Below are 16,202 nucleotides of genomic sequence, written 5' to 3'. Positions count from 1 at the left end.
GGAAGGAATATTCCCCTGAAGGAAAGAAAGATTGTCTTTCTGTAACAGTTGCAATAACTCTGAAATATCAGGCTGCTGTCGGGACTGCTTAACCAACTCCCTTTCTTCCACCCACTTATTTAATCTGGATTGTGTCAGTGTGCCTGGTCTTGCCTAGCAGAAATCAGATGAACATCATTGTTATTACATTCAGTAGCAAAAATCACGTAGGTTACGTGTAGAAAAGAGCTCTAAAGATTTTTTTTATGGGTAGTTTACATTTTATCAAAACTACTATTTCTCTTTAATCAGTATTTATAAAACACATGTATAACTTTATAGCTTTTTAGTTCAGTTTGCGTTTTATGCACAAAGGAGTAAATGAACGAGCAGAATTTTTGCCAACTATCTTTTCGTGGCTCTCTTTAACCAGACTTCAGTGTTAGGAGTTGCTTGCACTTCTTAGGACAAACAGTAGAGGGAAGCATTACATCAGCAATATAAATGTGCTTTGCTGAAGGGAGAGCACAGGGCATCTTGGGGAGGGGGGCGGGAAGGGTATTTTTTGTTTGTTTGTTTTTTTCCCTCCCTCTTCCTCCAGAAAAGATTTGATCTTTCCCTCCAAAGTCTTTTTAGGAGATCTGATTTGGGCATGTTTGTCACTGATATTCTTCTATTAGCATTTATAGTTATGTGATGAAAGAATGTAAGGTTAAGTAAACAAATAGGAAGTATCGGTGCTTTTAAATGCAAATCTTCAACAAAAAGATGCAAAACTCTTGGGGGTGGGGAACCCACAACTTGAGCAAGTCATTCAGGAAAATACATTCATAGACTGCAATATGAACAAATGCATGCTTTGTGGTTGAAGAAGGAAAGCACAATTCTTAACATGAGCTGTAAGTTTCCAAGGACTGTCAGTCAGGTAAGTTAATCACAGCAGTTTTAAGCAGATCATGGAATGAAACTAACTTCAAAATGTTGAACTGAGATTTAAGGTACTTAATATGCCAGGTGCCACAGCAGAGAGACTGGGGGGAAAAATGCTCTGAAGTATAAAACACATTGAAAAGGGTCTGAATAGAGTCTTACTTGATGATGTGGTGAACAAAAGAACTTTGTGCTTTTACAATAAGTGACACAAACTGGCATTTTGAGCAAGCAAAGCTCTGTCGCACCCCTGTGGAAGGTCTGTCTAAAGAACTTTGAAATAGCAGGTCCTTGAATCTTTGTGTTTTGAGAAGGGTGAGGGTGAAGGAGCAGACTTTTCTGGGGAAGATCAGTGAGTCTGCAGGTTTAGTACATATTCAAAATGCTTGTTTCAGTATAAATTGATGAGGTCTCTTAACAAACCAGGCTGTGTTAATCTAGCTTGTTTCTGAATCATGCTAAGGTTAAATGTTAATGTGAGTTGGAGTAGAGTGAACAGGATTCCTTGTATTCTCTTGTGATGGCTTCTGCCAAGTTCCACCACTTCTGGTTGCGAACACTTGTTGAAATGCATGCTGCTCCCATTGTTCTTCCCCACACCCTGATTTTTAACAGTTTTGATGGAAAGTCAAATTATGTCCCATAGGAAGAGGGATCTGTGCTTTAAAGTGGAGTTCTTGGTCTAATTATTGGGTAAAAGTTGTAATTTGGGGCTGAATTTAGTGGCTGAAGAGTGACAGGTGACTAAGATATAGCACTTAACTGATCAGACATGACAGAGAAGACAAGTACGGGATGCCTGGGGACAGTGCAGGAATCTGACTTCCAAGACAAGCGGTGTGTCTTGTGGTGCATTCCAACCTCAGCAAAACTGTCCTGGTGTTTCAGTGGTATCAGCACTTATGTTCCTGTTAGACTGTCACAAGATACTCACAAGTGATTTTTGGCAGAACACAGCAGAATTCTAGAGATGGGAAAACCATATGGGGTTGAACTAGTGACAAAATAAACATACATGATTGTTTCCAGTCAGAAACAATCCAGTTCTTCTACTGGGATTTGTTTTCAGAGTACAAGGTGTCTTTTTCATAGCCTGTATTTTGTTTTATCCCAGATTCAAAGACCACAGTCTCTTGTGTATTTCTACCTCTGGGCACCTGGGAGGTAGAGAACATCTGAACTTCAAAAATGTCCTGGACAGTGAGTGCTTGTTCAAACCTAAAAAAATGAATCCAGTTTCCAATTCTCTAAGTATTACTAGTGCTGATTGGAACTCAATTGTAGCGCGAGTGTTAGCATGTTCGGAGGAAGAGATGTAGGGACTGTGACCCTGTCTGCAGTTAAGTATTCTTCAAGTCTCCCATACTACATCCCACCAAAAAATCCCAACAAAAAGAAGCATAATAGAAATTTATCCTAAATTGTAGGAGCTTGGAGAACCTGTTGACTACCTTGGGATTTGATATCTTCCTCCTCTGAAGCAAGAAGAGGGATGGCACCTGAAAGGGTGGAAAAGAAAGGAGCAAAGAAAAGCTGGGGTTCACGAAAGGGGAAGCTGGTGAGCCTGGGAAAGGGGCATGGCAGTGGTATTCAGGAGTTTACAGTGGGGGATGGCAAGGATAAGGTGGGAAGGGTGCTGTCGATGGTGTGGCAGAAGGGCAGGGAGCGTGGGCCTGGCCTCCTGATCTGGGGGTGAGGGCAGGAGTGGCTGGGTTGCTGTGAGCTAAATAAAGCACTTACTGAGTAGTACTTGGCTTGAGCACCTCTGAGTAAAGTACCCAGTGATCTCTGCTGCAGAATTATGTCTTCATCTAGGTGCAGATGTGCTCTCCAGAGCAGGCAATCGCCTGGTCTCGAACATGGCTCATCGAGTACGTGAGAGACACAGTAGAGGGTGTGCTGGCCTCAGAATGGTTTTTACATCAAAACCAGTTACATAGTATTGGCAGAAGCACCTCTCTTCTGCTGGCCCGGAGCGTGGGGCTGTGCTGTGGTGTGTGCACATGTGCACCACAGCTGGCTGCTGCGAGCGGTCCTGGGGCTGCCCGAGCCCTGGGGCATGTCAGTGCAGCCACAGCCATGCCAGGGCAGCTCCATGCCTGCCTGTTTTATTTCTAAACACGTGAACATAGCTTTGGAGCACCACGTTAAAGGGATGGAAGGGATGGTTTAAGGTTGTAAAGGAGGGTGACAGCCTGAAATGGCAGTGTCATGCTGAAAACAGCAGCATGTCACCCCCTGTTCTCAAGTGGCTTCCTTTACTTTGTTTACTTTGCTGTGAGGGATCAGTGTGCTTTCTCTCTTCAAGTTGGTCAGCTCACAGTTGTTCAGCTCGTCTGACTCATCCATCCCTCTGCAAACTTCCAAGCGTGATCAGGTCTGACACAACCCAGATGTTACTCTCTAACAAATGTGTGTGCATCATGAGTTAAGTTCAGCCCCAGTACTGAGTCTCCATTCCTGCAGATGCAGGATGTGACCTCTCCTCTGTATTAACGCTTTCTCATGTTAAACTGTTTTTTTCCCCCAAGTAGCACCTATTTTTCCCTTACTCTTTTGTGAGAGGAACTTTGCCGGGTGAGGGAATACGTAGCCTCTGCTGCATTGAAAGCATCAAGGAACAATGCTTAGACAGCGCTTCATCAGGAGTGATTGCTGCTTTGGTGATTGCAACAGAGACATCGGTGCTTCAAGCAACGAGGTGGTGTGACTGGTGGTATGTCAAGACTTGCCATTTTTGTATTCATATCTGCTAGTTAATTGCTCCCAAAATAAAATAGCTGGTCTCAGCTTGCTGGTGCTCACAAGACAAATGCTAGGGATGTGTGTGTAAAGACGAGGAATACCTTGAGCCAGTAGGAAAAATGTGCTGATCAATGTTCTTTCCTACAAGCTTCTGTAACATTTGTATCAGCTGGGAGATTGCAATCTAAGTATCTTGTATAAATTGCTAAATCATTACCAACTGGCAAAACTAATATTTAATCTATTCTGCTGAACCTGTCCCCTCTGTCTTCCCAGTGGCATTACTCATCTGTGTGATGATTGACAGTGTACCCTTAGTCTGGGGTGTGAGAGCCGTAAAAAGTCTGAATAACTCTTTTATGAAACATAGCAGTAAAATGGGGGCATGGCAACCAAAGCTATGAAAGAACCTTTGGAGAATGTAGCTTGGGCTTCACCTGGAGACTGAAATAATACAAAAACAAAAACAAAAACAAAAAAAAAAAAAAAAAAAAAAAAAACTGTAATTGAGAACACTGAGAATGCTCTTTTGTATCTGAAAATTGTGTACTTTTTAAAAATAAAATCCACAATTCAAAGAACTAAATGAGCAAATTAATTTTCCATTTTTGAAGGTAGCTGGCTAAATGAAACTCAAAATGCTGAATGTATTTAAGATTTTGGTTCCTTTTAGCAGAATTGTTGTGTGGATTTGTGTGGTTTTTTTTGTTTTTTTTTGTTGTTTTTTTTTGAGCAACTTCACCCCTGGTGTTATTTGACTAAGTAAATAAATACGTGCTGTTCTTAAGACATAGCATGAAGCATGCTGTTACCCAGCTAGCATTCAGTGTATTGCACTTGGCTACAAAAGGCCATGCACAAAATAATCCAGAAGTATTTGAGACGAGCCAAAAACAGTTTCCTACATTTCCCAATGTTTGTCTTTTCTTTTTAGTTTAGAAAGTAAGCTTTCTCTCTCTCCTTCTTTCCAAATATAGGAGGCTTGAAGTCTCTGCAGCAGATTCACCTGGGCAGTGTGGCAACTCCCTGCACATACCTGGCTTGTCTTTTTGAAGAAGAAAGAGCAGTGCAAGGGAAACCAATGCTGTGTTCTGCTGAAGGCTGCAAACTGACCCAAACCCATCTCATGCTGCAGCTGCTCTTTCTCTTTTATAGGTAAGACAGAAAATATTCAGGAAATAATCCTTTGTAATGTTTTTCTTTCACATCCTTTGCTCTCATCACACTAGATGTTGCATCTAAGAAGAATTAATCTGAAGAGGCACTAATGCCTGAAAACGAATTCACTTACTCATGAAAAGAAATGCCAAAGCATCAGTTACCAGTTGTAAACTTAGCAGCATTAGCTTTACGGCAGTTAAATGATGTAGTTACTACTGCTCCCTGTCTCTGTAATATTTTAAAAAATATGTGAGCAGCTGAGTTGAGGCTTCCAGGTAGTTTGCAGACCCAAAAGAGCAGAGGCTGCGTTTACTCTGGCCCACTGGAGAGCACTCTAGTGTGCACACACATGGGACTTCAGTTGTTCACAGATGTTTTTTTCAGGCCCACAGCAGTGTCCCCCAGCCTTGTGTAATATCCGTGTAGTTGTGCAAGATGCCCAACATCTGTGTACTCCTACAGCAGGAAAACCTGGTGAAAAGGCTGGTTTGTGCTGACCTGGAAGCTCTTGGCCTTGTAGCATCAAACTTTTTCCTCCCAAACGACACCACTGTCACGAAGAGCCAGGCCTTTGAGCAGTTTTTCCCACTAGATGGCATCGCCAGCCCGGACTTCAGCTCCTGTCGGCGGCTGGGAGTACAGCAGGGCTGCGGTACGGGCTGTTCTTGGTGGGCTCTGCTCCCGGCGGGGTCTGCCTGGGGCAGTCACATAATTCACACACGTTTCAAGTGGCTGCTCAGTCTCCACGATAAGACACCGCTGAGATCCCCGAGACAGCTTGCCCAGCTGCTGCTCTGTGGCTGGTGGTGCCCATGCAGCTGCTGCGTTAGATGGTGGCAACCTCTAGCTTTGCAGCCACATGGCCGGTGCTAAGGTGCAAGGCCATGGAGCATCAGTGTCATAATGTTTACCAAAACGTCTTGCTACACGGAGCAGGTTTTCGATGTACATTTAGCTGGCGGTGGTTTAGGTATCTGTCTGCACATGCCCAAGTCAAAGAGAAAAAAACAGGGGTGGTGTAGGGAACAACCCACTTGCACATGAACAGAATTTAAAAAAGAAAAAATCAGCAGGAAGGTTTTGTGTTGCATAAGTGCCCCTGGAACTCATCTGGTACATCTCCAAGTAAAACAGCACTTTGATGCTTGCAACTTTCTGGGTAGAATGACAATATTATCCGGAGTTTGTTAGCTCTGTAAATATTTGCTGTAGATACTATCAATGGCCATGTTTTATGTAAAGAAGTATAATAATGTTTAAAACAAAGAAATTCTTCCCTGGCCTGTAAACACAACAACAAAGAGAAATTAAGTCGTAAAAAATATATTGAAATTAGTGATAGCTATTAAATCTATTAAGTTGTGTGTTTTACAGGTGAACTGGAGCAAAAAATGCCCAGAGCCACAGTATACCCCAGGGAGGATGAGGTGCAATGCCTGAAAGCCTCAGCAGGAGTGGTGTCCGAGGTACAGCCTGGGCTTGGCAGGTAACCATTCTCTGCTTTGTAGAGCTGTGGAGAATCGGAGGCGGCTCACCATCTCCTCTTACTTGGCATTGTGTACCAGTTTGGGGAATAAGACAAAACTTGCGCTGTCTTCAGGCTTTGAAGCCCAGCTCAACTTTATGCAAGTTTTTCATAGGGGCAGAGTTTTTTGTGCTTTTCCCCAGAAGTCGGTGGGGGTGAGGTGGTGGGTGATCAGGGTGAGTTGCTAACACCTTTTCTGCAGAACACAGCAAGCCAAACTTGTCATCCAGCAGGGAGAAGAGAAACATAATGCCATGAAAATTTGTACGGCCGTAGAAATGGTTAGCTGTCCTCAAACGGGAGCAACCTACAGGCTGTATTTGGTGTCACGTTCCTACATGGATTGAGACAGCCTGAGCCTCTGGTCTGCAGTAGAGTGGACGTGGAAGAGAGACGAGTGGCTGTGCAAAGGCTTGCTTCCAAGTACAACTAATTGAAATTGGTCATTCCTATGCTGTGAAAAGTTCCAATGTCTAATTAAAGATTTGGACTGTAATTGCAGAGAGGGAACTGAGTGAACTATAGGGACTACAGTTTGTCCAGCCTGTGCTGTCTTTTGCTTCATTTTTGGAGATGTCAAGGAAGCTGTGTCCCTTTGACTATAGGGTGCCAAAAGTGGTAGGTCCAAGTGTGAGTGAACAGATTAGAAAAAGTGACTCTGTACAACTGGCTGACTGTCAGGGAGGTGGAAGCAGAGGGCAGAAGAAGGAGGTTGGTGTCACTTACAGTGCATACCCTATTGTCATTAATTTAATGCAACTAATTGCATACAAAGGCTAATGTACTACAAGGGCATACTGGCATAGGAAGACCACTCAAGTGTACCATGGCACATAACTGTCTTCCAAACTGTAAAAGCATTTATCTCACCCGTTAAGTTCTAGTGTTGCAGTTTATTTTTTTCCTCCTTTGGAAAGTAGGAGAATGCGTAAAGGTGGTATTCTTGTTTGCATAGGGACCAAAACAATCCCTTTCCCAGATATGGTGTCCTTACCTGGCCAGGCAGTCCAGGTGAGGGAATGTACTCCTTTGATGCCTTGATGACAGCTGTCCTGGAGGAGTGATGTATGTAGTCCTGCCACCCTGAAGTGATTACAGTCTTTCCAAGTGAGTTATATTGTTGCTTATCAGACAGTGGGATGGATCATTTTTCTGGTGTCAGCAGTTGAAACTTGCATGAGAAAAATGTCCTGGTGGTGACGAGAAGAAGCTTGTCATGAATGTGTAAAGCAAGTATAAAGCAAAACCTTGTATTTCTATCACTTGTAGTGTTGCTCTGAGAGCCAAATGAAGTTGTGTGTTGTTTTGGTGATACATAGTTTGTGATGCTTCAGTGCTGAAAATGAATTTGTATAAAAATTAACACAAAAGCTTTTCACAGTTGCAGTAGTCCTAATGGCCAGTTAAGCAGACTGTGAGTGGTGTTACAGCCTCTGTGTGTTCCTGGGATGCGCAACACATGGTGTGTGTGCTTCTTTGGTGCTCTGACCATATCCTTCCCACACTGCAGAGAAGGAGTGTTACCTGTTGCTGACCTAGCATCAAAATATTAGCAGACAACATAAATGACCACTGCCATTCTCATCGCTGATGGGGAGTTGTCATAGAGATGCTTCCAATGAGATGTTCTCTGAGGAGTTTTGCTGCAATGCTGAGATCCCCAATCTCTTGCATGGTAGCTTAATGCCCAGGCTGTCTTGTTTGAAGCTCTCTGTTATCTTGCAGTGTTATGCAGCACAAATAAAGCCACTTGCAATTACATGAGAGTACTTTTTGGCAAGGAAAATCTTTGGATATGAGGCACACTGAAGCATTTAACTAATGTTAACTTTTTTTTTTTCCAAAATATTATGGAACTGTAAAAATAAAAACCCAAACCTCACCAAGAAAGCAAGATCTACATTTGTTCTCATTCAAGAACAAGTTTTCATTACCCATACAGTTGGTTGTGAAAAACCTAGCCCTCCTCTCTGTGGCTGCTGTGAGCTACCATGCACCAGGATCCTAGTGAAGGTGTGCACAGGTGTTGCAGGTTGCCCAGCACTCTGCTTCATCCTGCAGCATGCCAGAGGGGGAGGCACTTTCAGACCAGCCTCTGCTGGCCCCTTCCTGCCTCTGTATTCTCCAGAATAGCCCTGTCACCTTGGAAAAGGAGCCTCTGATAACTAATAACCCACCCCAAAGCTGCCATGCTTACCCAGATTGTGTGTACTTCCTTTTGTTGAAGGATTTTGAGCTTTCCCTGGAAGAGCAGCATAGCAAATGGCTCCCAGCCCCCTGTGCTCCATCCCTGGTTCACTTCTGGGTGCTCTGCGCTTGCTCTTCCTGGCAGTGCTGAAAGGCAGGAACCAGGCAGTCCTTGTCAGGCAGCAGCGTTTGGGAGGGAAGGAAAAGGTCCTCTTTTATCTTGGTTCTCATGGAAAGTGTCACTGGACGTTTCACGTCCCTTCTGAGCAAAGACCTGTTGTTTCCCAGATCACGTCTGAAAGCCCACGGGGTATTCGGCAGGCCACTTAGTTTATCTCCCTTGGATAAACAAAAAAAGCTGCTGGAATTTGAAACTCGTTCCAAGAGTCTAGGGTCCAAAGCCTGCTGAAATCCGTGTGAGTCCTGCCCCTGGCCTGGGGCTTTGACTTGGCTTTAAGCATTTCACAGAGCAGCGGCAGCACGGCTCCTAACGGGGTGTGCGGGACTGGAGGCCACCTGTGTGCACAAGTCGTGGTGCTAAGTCCAGTCTGAGTGTTGCCTGGTTTAAAAATACATCCTCAAGTGGCCGGGGAGCGCTGAACCACAAACCGCGGTGCGAGCTTCGCCTCCGTGGGGAAGAAAGAAAAGAAAGGAGGGGGTGGAAATAAGAGGTGGGTGCCCGGGGCACGGGGAGCCGCGCATCGGGGGCAGGTGGCGGGGCGAGCAGGGAGCTGCTTGTTGCCTCGGGGGGCCCCGGGGGGCTCCGGGAGGGGGTGTCCCGGTTCCTCCGTGCAGCCGGGACGGAACCGGGGCTCTCCGCTCCGCCCCGGGTCCGCGGCGGCCCCGCTCCGCCCCGCCGCGTCCTGCGCCGGGCTCGGTGGGGCTGCAAGGGCCGCAGGTAGGGCGGGGGGCGCGGGGCGGGCGGGCAGCCGGCGAGGTGCGAAAGGCTGAAATACAAGCCTGGAGTGCGGGGGGGCGGGAGGAGCCGCGCCGGAGAGGGAACAGAACAGCCCAAGGGTGCCCGCTGAGGTGGTCCTGCACCGCTCACCGGGTCCTAGGGGGTAGCTGTGGGGTGCTGGGGGGTCCCCGAGCCCTCTATGGGACCGCCCCGGGTCAGGTCGGTGCGTGCCTGCATCGGCACCTGGCTCTGCGGGGAAATAACGCCCCGGAGGCGCTGTCCCCACGGCGAGCTGCGCTCCGCTGCTGTGCCACTCGGCTGTGGGCTCGCTGTCGCCAAACGGGCGCAGTGAGTGGGGTGTCTGGGGCGGGCTGGGGTCTGCCGGCAGCCTTTGGAGCGAGCTGATTTCATGAAGTCAAGCCGGCTGGGCTGGTTGTTGTTGTAAGCCTACTCCCGCGGCGGCGATGAGGAAACGTTTCCGTTAGTGCTGGGAAATTCAGGGGTAGCACAGAACTTGACGAAGTGGGGCAGGATGGCATTTTGCTTGGCGTTTTGCACTGTGCCTTGTTAGGGCTCTCTTACTGCTCACCTCAAATCCTCGGCCGTTATGGTCTCTTCATGCAGAGTCCGTGTGGTTATATATTGCTTATTCTCTCATGCTTTTATTTTTCATTTGCATCGTACTTTAGTTTACTTTCCCATCTTTTGCAACCATGTAGTGGCAGCTGCATTTTAATCGTGGGTTTCTCAGGGCTTCCCTTCAGGGCTTCCATGTTAATGATTTGAAAATTCAATCATTAACTTCTGCCTTACACTCCGCTTGCAAAGTGATGACGACAGGAGAACCAGCGCAGCGTGTAACTTCATCTTACACAGCTTCACCAGAACTGGTAGGGGGGACCTTCAGAAGCCTCCCTTTCCCCAGCTTGTCCTGCACTATGCGTCCTGCTGCCCAAGGAGTGACCAGCTGCTGCGGGTCCCTGCCTGGGTGTCCTCAGTCCGTTCCCTCCTGTGGCGGTGTGGAGCAGGACGAGGAGACCCCGGGGATCCATCCCAGATCTGTATTCCTGTGCCAGCATCCCACGGCTTGGGCACGGGCAGGGGGGAAGATTTTTGAGATGTTTTGATGCAAACACATTTGCTTTCTCAGGGAGAAATTTGGCCTGCGTTTCTGTAGACAACCGTGCTTGCGTAAGCAGCCCCCTGCCACCCTCGGAGCCGTACTAGTACAGCCCTTTGTGGGACTGGTGGAGAACCTCTTTGAGGAGCTGCTGCAGGTTCAGGAGGGCCCCTGCTCTGTGCTGGTTGGTGACTTGTAGCCCCGACCTGGCTGGCGGCGTGGCCCTGCAGACGGCTGCTGCGTTGGGGCCGGGGGCAGGAGGTAAGGGCTGTGCTGTTGCTGCTGCAAGATTGTCTTATCAAGTTGTGGCTGGTAGTGGACGACATGCTTCTGGCAGGAGCATGACAAATGTAGCCGAACGCTCAGATACCTTAATGCGGTTGCCTGCATGTGCAGCTAGCTGTATGCACAAAGGACAGATCCTGTACTTCTGATGCAATGCTGAGTCTTCACCTAAAGGTATTTACTTTAGTGTTGTAGAGCTGTGTCTTTGCATAAATTCAGAATATGTTTCCTATACTATTCTCTTGTGAAGTATGAGGGTTTCAGAAGCCATTTTTTCCTGGCACATAGACCTAGGCATCATAAGGGTTTTATGAATTGCTGTATTTTCTGCTGGATAGACAGATGCCTAAAATTCTGAAAGGGAAGATTAAGCCACTCCTGAGAGGGTGCCTGTAATCACAGAGTACAACTGTCACCTGCATGCAATTTATTCTCTTCTTACATATGTGTGTAATTTTAAATATACTTTTGAATGTAGGGTAGACCCACTGTTAAATTGTGAATGGCAGATGTGATTATGCAAGCAGCACCGTTTTAACTGGTATGGTGAGACTGAACAGTCAGTGGAGCGTAAGCTTCCTATAATATGCTGTAATTTATTTCAATCTGAAAAGCACTGCTGCTTTTGCAAGTAGTTTTGGGACTTGTTCCCACTCTTAGTTATACACCTCGTTTAACTGTCATGATCCTATTGCAGCCACTAAGAAAGCACTCAGAGCACATCAGCTTCTTCTGCGTAGCATGTGTGCATTTGGAGAATGATGGTACACTTTATGTACATGGAACTTGAAGGAGTGATTACTTGTTATTGCAATCTTCAACAGAGAAAACATTTTTTTTTTTTTTCTTCTAACCTAAAACATTGCGTGAGTTAAGAAAAATGTTATCTTTACTGTTTATCCTGCAATTGCAATTTGGATTGTTATCTTATAGTCTTATGTAGATATGTTTAAAAAAAAAAAAAAAAAAAAAAAAAAGAAAGACTTAAAAACATAGATTGAAAATATCTTAATTTTATCTGCTCTTTCTAAAAGGAAAGGAGTTTCTTGCCGGCAGCCATAGGAGAGACAAACAAATCTTTCATGTGCTATATTATTGCCTGTATTAATTGACAGATATTGATGTGTCTGTGAGCAGTAAAATTGCAAGCTACAGCCTTTCTGCATTCAGTAGGCTCCCAGCCTGTGATAGGGAGGAATTTGGAAAGGTATAATCCTTTAAAACCAAAGCCCAAGACATCCAGGCTAATCACTCAATTTTTCTTCACTGAAGCTGAAGACGTGCTGTTGAGCTTATTGGACTGTGGAGGCAGCTTTGCTTTCTTCTCTGGAAGCTGTCTGCACCTGTTCTGCTGTAGTAGGTGGTAGAGCTGGTGCCAGTGGGACCACAGAGCAGTCGAGCTGCTCTGGATGAAGATGCCCACATGGATTGTCTCCTTGTCTCTCTTAAGCTCATAGGGTACTGGATGTAACTGCATGCAGGGTAAGTTATGATCTTCTGTATTTATCTTTCTAGCAAGACAGGGCTCTAGTTGGATTTTGAATGCAGTTCTGCAGCCTGTGCACAGCCTTCGCTGTGGTGAGGGTCTCTGTGGGCTGGGTGCTTGCAGTTAGCCCTGCTTTGTGCTGTGCCTTGCAATCCTGCAGCACCTGCATTGCTTCAGACAGAAATGGGTTTGCAGTGTGAAATTCTCTCTGTTCTTCCTGTCTTACTGTATGCACAGGTCGGTGTAAGCAGGGACATCAGCTATTTCCTGCTGAATGCAACAGGCTCGTGCAGTTCGTGCATCAGGGAAGCAGGCTTGTATGGGGTCTCATTCAGCTCACCTGGGTTTCAGATGTTTTTCAGGGGCTGTTTACTGAGTAGAAATCTGCTGGAGCTAAGGTTCCTCATCCCCCCTGCTTTTGGAAGAAGCATTGTTTTCAGCCCTGGAGGGAGGATTGGTGCTCTTTGCCTGGCTGTTTTAGATGATGCCCATCTGGCACTATCACAGGTACTGTGGCAGCACTGATCAGGATCCTGCAGAACCCAGAAACAGCCTGGTGGCACATGCAGCATCTTTCCTTTCCCCATAAAGACAAGATCCCTGCTTCATCCCTGCTGAATTTAAAGCTGTGCTGGCCCCAGAAGCAGTAGATCATTACTTTGGCAGCAAAATAACACTCGGTAGTAAGATGAGCCAGCAATTCGTGGCAGCCTTCTTCCCCAGAGTCTGTGACAGCTGAGGATTGTCGCTCTGCCTCAGGGGAACAAGATAATGTATTTTGTTAGTGAGCTGGGATGAGTTTACTCTTCATTAGTAAATTTAATCACTTACTTTGCATACAATACAAAAGCCATTGAAAAGTTGCTTCTCGGCTGTGGTTCAGCATTGGAGAGTTGTCGGCTACCCACAAAGCAGCATGTGCTTACTTCCTTTCCTTGGCACTTCTAACAAATGAAGCAGCACTTTCCTGCTGCTGTTTGTTTTGTATGTCATATTTATTAGTTTCTGCTTGTTTCATTTGATGGGGCAATGAACCGAGAAAGCAGTAAATGTCTTTAGCGTTTGCTTTTAGTCAGTTACTGCATTTTATGAAGGGATTATTGGACCCTTTCTCTCTTCTTCTGATGGTTTTATTGTAAGATAATTTTATTGGCTTTGGTATGAATGTTGTTTCAGGATGTGATGTAAATAACAAGTGTGAATGGATGTAAAAGAGACCATTGCTACATGTGTATTTTATGCCTGGTGTATGTTTTGGATGTGTCTCCACATTCGTATGCACCAGGAAATGGATTTGCAAGATGGTGCAAACTGTAAGTTGGGTAAGTCCACCTAAGTGAATTGAGCTACAATTAATGTAAAAACAATGCATCTGAGTTAAATTGTACTCCTAGAAAATGCTTTTACCTATTAAACATTGATTTTCATTAACCATTGTGTTTATCACAAGAGTCTATTAGGGTTCTGTGGAGTATTACCCTTGAGTGCTTTCTGAATGGTAAGTATATTAGTTGCTGCCAGAAGATCATCACAACAGTATCCAGAAATAATGGTAATGTTGCAGCCCTTAGCCAGATGTGGATACGTAATTATAATGTACATTATTGTTGTCTTAGCTCACTGGTTATCTATGGAAAACTAATTTGACACCCTTCCCTTCCCAGTCGCAGAACAGTTTGTATTGGAAGGGACCTTAAGGCTCAGCTAGTTCCAACCCCCCTGCCTGTGGGCAGGGATGTTTTCCACTAGACCAGGCTGCTCAAAGCTCCATCCCATTTGCAGAGTTGTTTGTGCGCTCTGGGAGGGACTGGGGATTGTACATTATCCTTCTGTTAGAGGCGAGCTGGCCTGTGCTTTGCAAGAGCACAGAAGTCGTCTCTCTCTTGGTCTTGACGCTTAGTGATACCATCAAAACGATGTCCACAGCTTGCCAAGAGACATGACCAAGCTTCTGGGTTTCCTTAGCTGTTTGGTAGTGTCCTTGGGGGGGTTGCATGCACACACCATTTATACTCCACTTCTGGATTAGCAGTATATGTGTTTGAATTTACTTTGAGCTTTAGATAAGAATGCAGGTGGAAGTACAGTAAAAGAAATTTCAATTCTTGATTAAAAAGTTGGAAGCAAAGTTCCAGACGGGAGACAAACAGAAGAAAAAAATATTGCCTTTCAAAAATTAAAGTTGTTTCTCACCTGTTCATAGAATCCTTGGGGCAAGTTTGGGGTACAAAAATGGAGAAAATGTTTCAGCTAACTACCTAACTCTTGCATCCTCTCCTCTGCATAGGACCTGAAAGTAGTTTTGGAGTTGGGAATGTAAGTCCTCATCCACAGTCCTCAGCAGGACAGTGCTGACTTTGCTCTCTCTTTGTTCAGAATGGAAACAGTCTCCTCTCTTTCATTCTCCCTCCCCCCAGTTCAAAGCTTGCTTCCTTCCTTCCTGCAGTTTCTGGATTTATACCAATGTGGATGTGATGACTCAAATTTCCCAGATGTGAAATGCAAATGAGGGAAGTGGTATCTTTCTCTTGCCTCTCTGGGGGTTTCTTGAAGTCTGTGATGCTGTTGAGTTTCCTAAATAATATGTCCCTCCTGCATTTTTGGGTGCTGTTATGGTATTCAGTGAGTCTTGTCTTAGAGCCTTCATTGTACTCGCATCTTAAACTTGTTTGGCTTTGAGAGATTCTTGAAGACCATGCAAAACTTCTTAATGTAGTATGTTGATGTAGGCAAAGACCTCCTGCTCATGTCAATTTTGGGGCTTAAATCCTCAAGTATTCATGGCTGACATCAATTTTCCTTGACAGAGGGGTGTTAGGAACTTGTTCAGGTAACCTGCTGGTTAGTACGCAGTTCAGAAGCTGGTGGGACAGGGCTGTACACTGTTTGTCTGTGGTCCCTACCCCAGCTCCTCTCAGTTCTGTCCCAGTTTGATGATACTGCTATGGGCTATTTGATCCTGCATGAAATCCTGGGCATTACTCATAGGCTTTCTCCAGGGTACCTTGTTACATGGAATAGTGACATCTTTGTGTTTGTTCTTCTTCTTTGGAGGCTCCCATATTCAGCCTAAAATGCTGCAGCCAGCCTCAGTGGTTTAGGCTGAAATTTGCTGGGCTAGGGACATCACGCTCAGCCTTGTCTCTGCAGGTGTGGCTCAATGTCAGTGTTCAATAAATATCCAAGACTTTGAAGTTGCCCTATCTGATCTGCTTAATCTAACAAACCAAACCAACAATGCTTTTTCTGGATGAAGGCAATAGGCATTTGGGAAATTTCTTTACGAAGTATCCCATGTCTGCTGATCCCCTTTTTCCCTCTTTACTAAAGTTCTGAAATAGCCTTTCTTTAATAAGTCTGAATGCTCCTTGGCTTAGCTATAGTATGGTGTCAGAAGTAGCAAATCTGATGACCAAAAGTCCATCTGTTTTTTGGAAGAGACTGGAAAAAGTGTTCCTGTGGGCAGACAGAATATCAGCATGGAAATCAGCTGAGCTGGGTTAGCCTGCTGAAACCAGCAGCACTTTCCCTTGTGAAGGGACTGAGAACACCGTGACCAGGTAATTTCTCTCCTTGAGATGTATCGGTGCTGTGTTCCAGTAACATCTAGGGCTTTTTGTATAAAAGCAGTTTTCATTGTTGAATACAGAATTAGTATTTTGTTTCCTCATCTAAAACAATTCAGGTTGTTTCTCTGTGCATCTGATGTTTAGGTCACATTAAATACGAAGTATTTCGGAAATGCTGCTGCCATGCAATAGAATGTGATCATAGCAGAGAAATTGGCACTGGATGAAGAATATGCTGAATGTGCCATCACAAAGGGCCCTCGAGCTCACTGCAGAAATACGCAATTTGTGTCGTTACGTGCTGAAAGGGCCTGGCT

General features: G+C 45.3%; 1 protein-coding gene across 3 annotated transcripts in view; it reads left to right on the top strand.

Moving 5' to 3' along the window:
• Positions 1–9,045: 9,045 nt before the first annotated feature.
• The window catches only part of SLC16A12 (solute carrier family 16 member 12), a 30,719-nt gene continuing 23,562 nt past the window's right edge, over positions 9,046–16,202 (top strand). For 2 of the 3 annotated variants that reach the window (XM_032191664.1, XM_032191661.1), the window contains exon 1: positions 9,046–9,198. The gene's annotated coding sequence lies outside the window, so the exon portion shown is untranslated. Of the gene's footprint in view, positions 9,199–10,783; positions 10,807–16,202 lie in introns of those variants that run through there. The other variant, XM_032191663.1, reaches the window with a different exon arrangement.

The sequence above is a fragment of the Aythya fuligula genome, chromosome 7 (assembly GCF_009819795.1).
Source record: "Aythya fuligula isolate bAytFul2 chromosome 7, bAytFul2.pri, whole genome shotgun sequence".
NCBI classification, from domain to species: domain Eukaryota; kingdom Metazoa; phylum Chordata; class Aves; order Anseriformes; family Anatidae; genus Aythya; species Aythya fuligula.
This window is presented reverse-complemented; position numbering and strand designations above follow the sequence as displayed.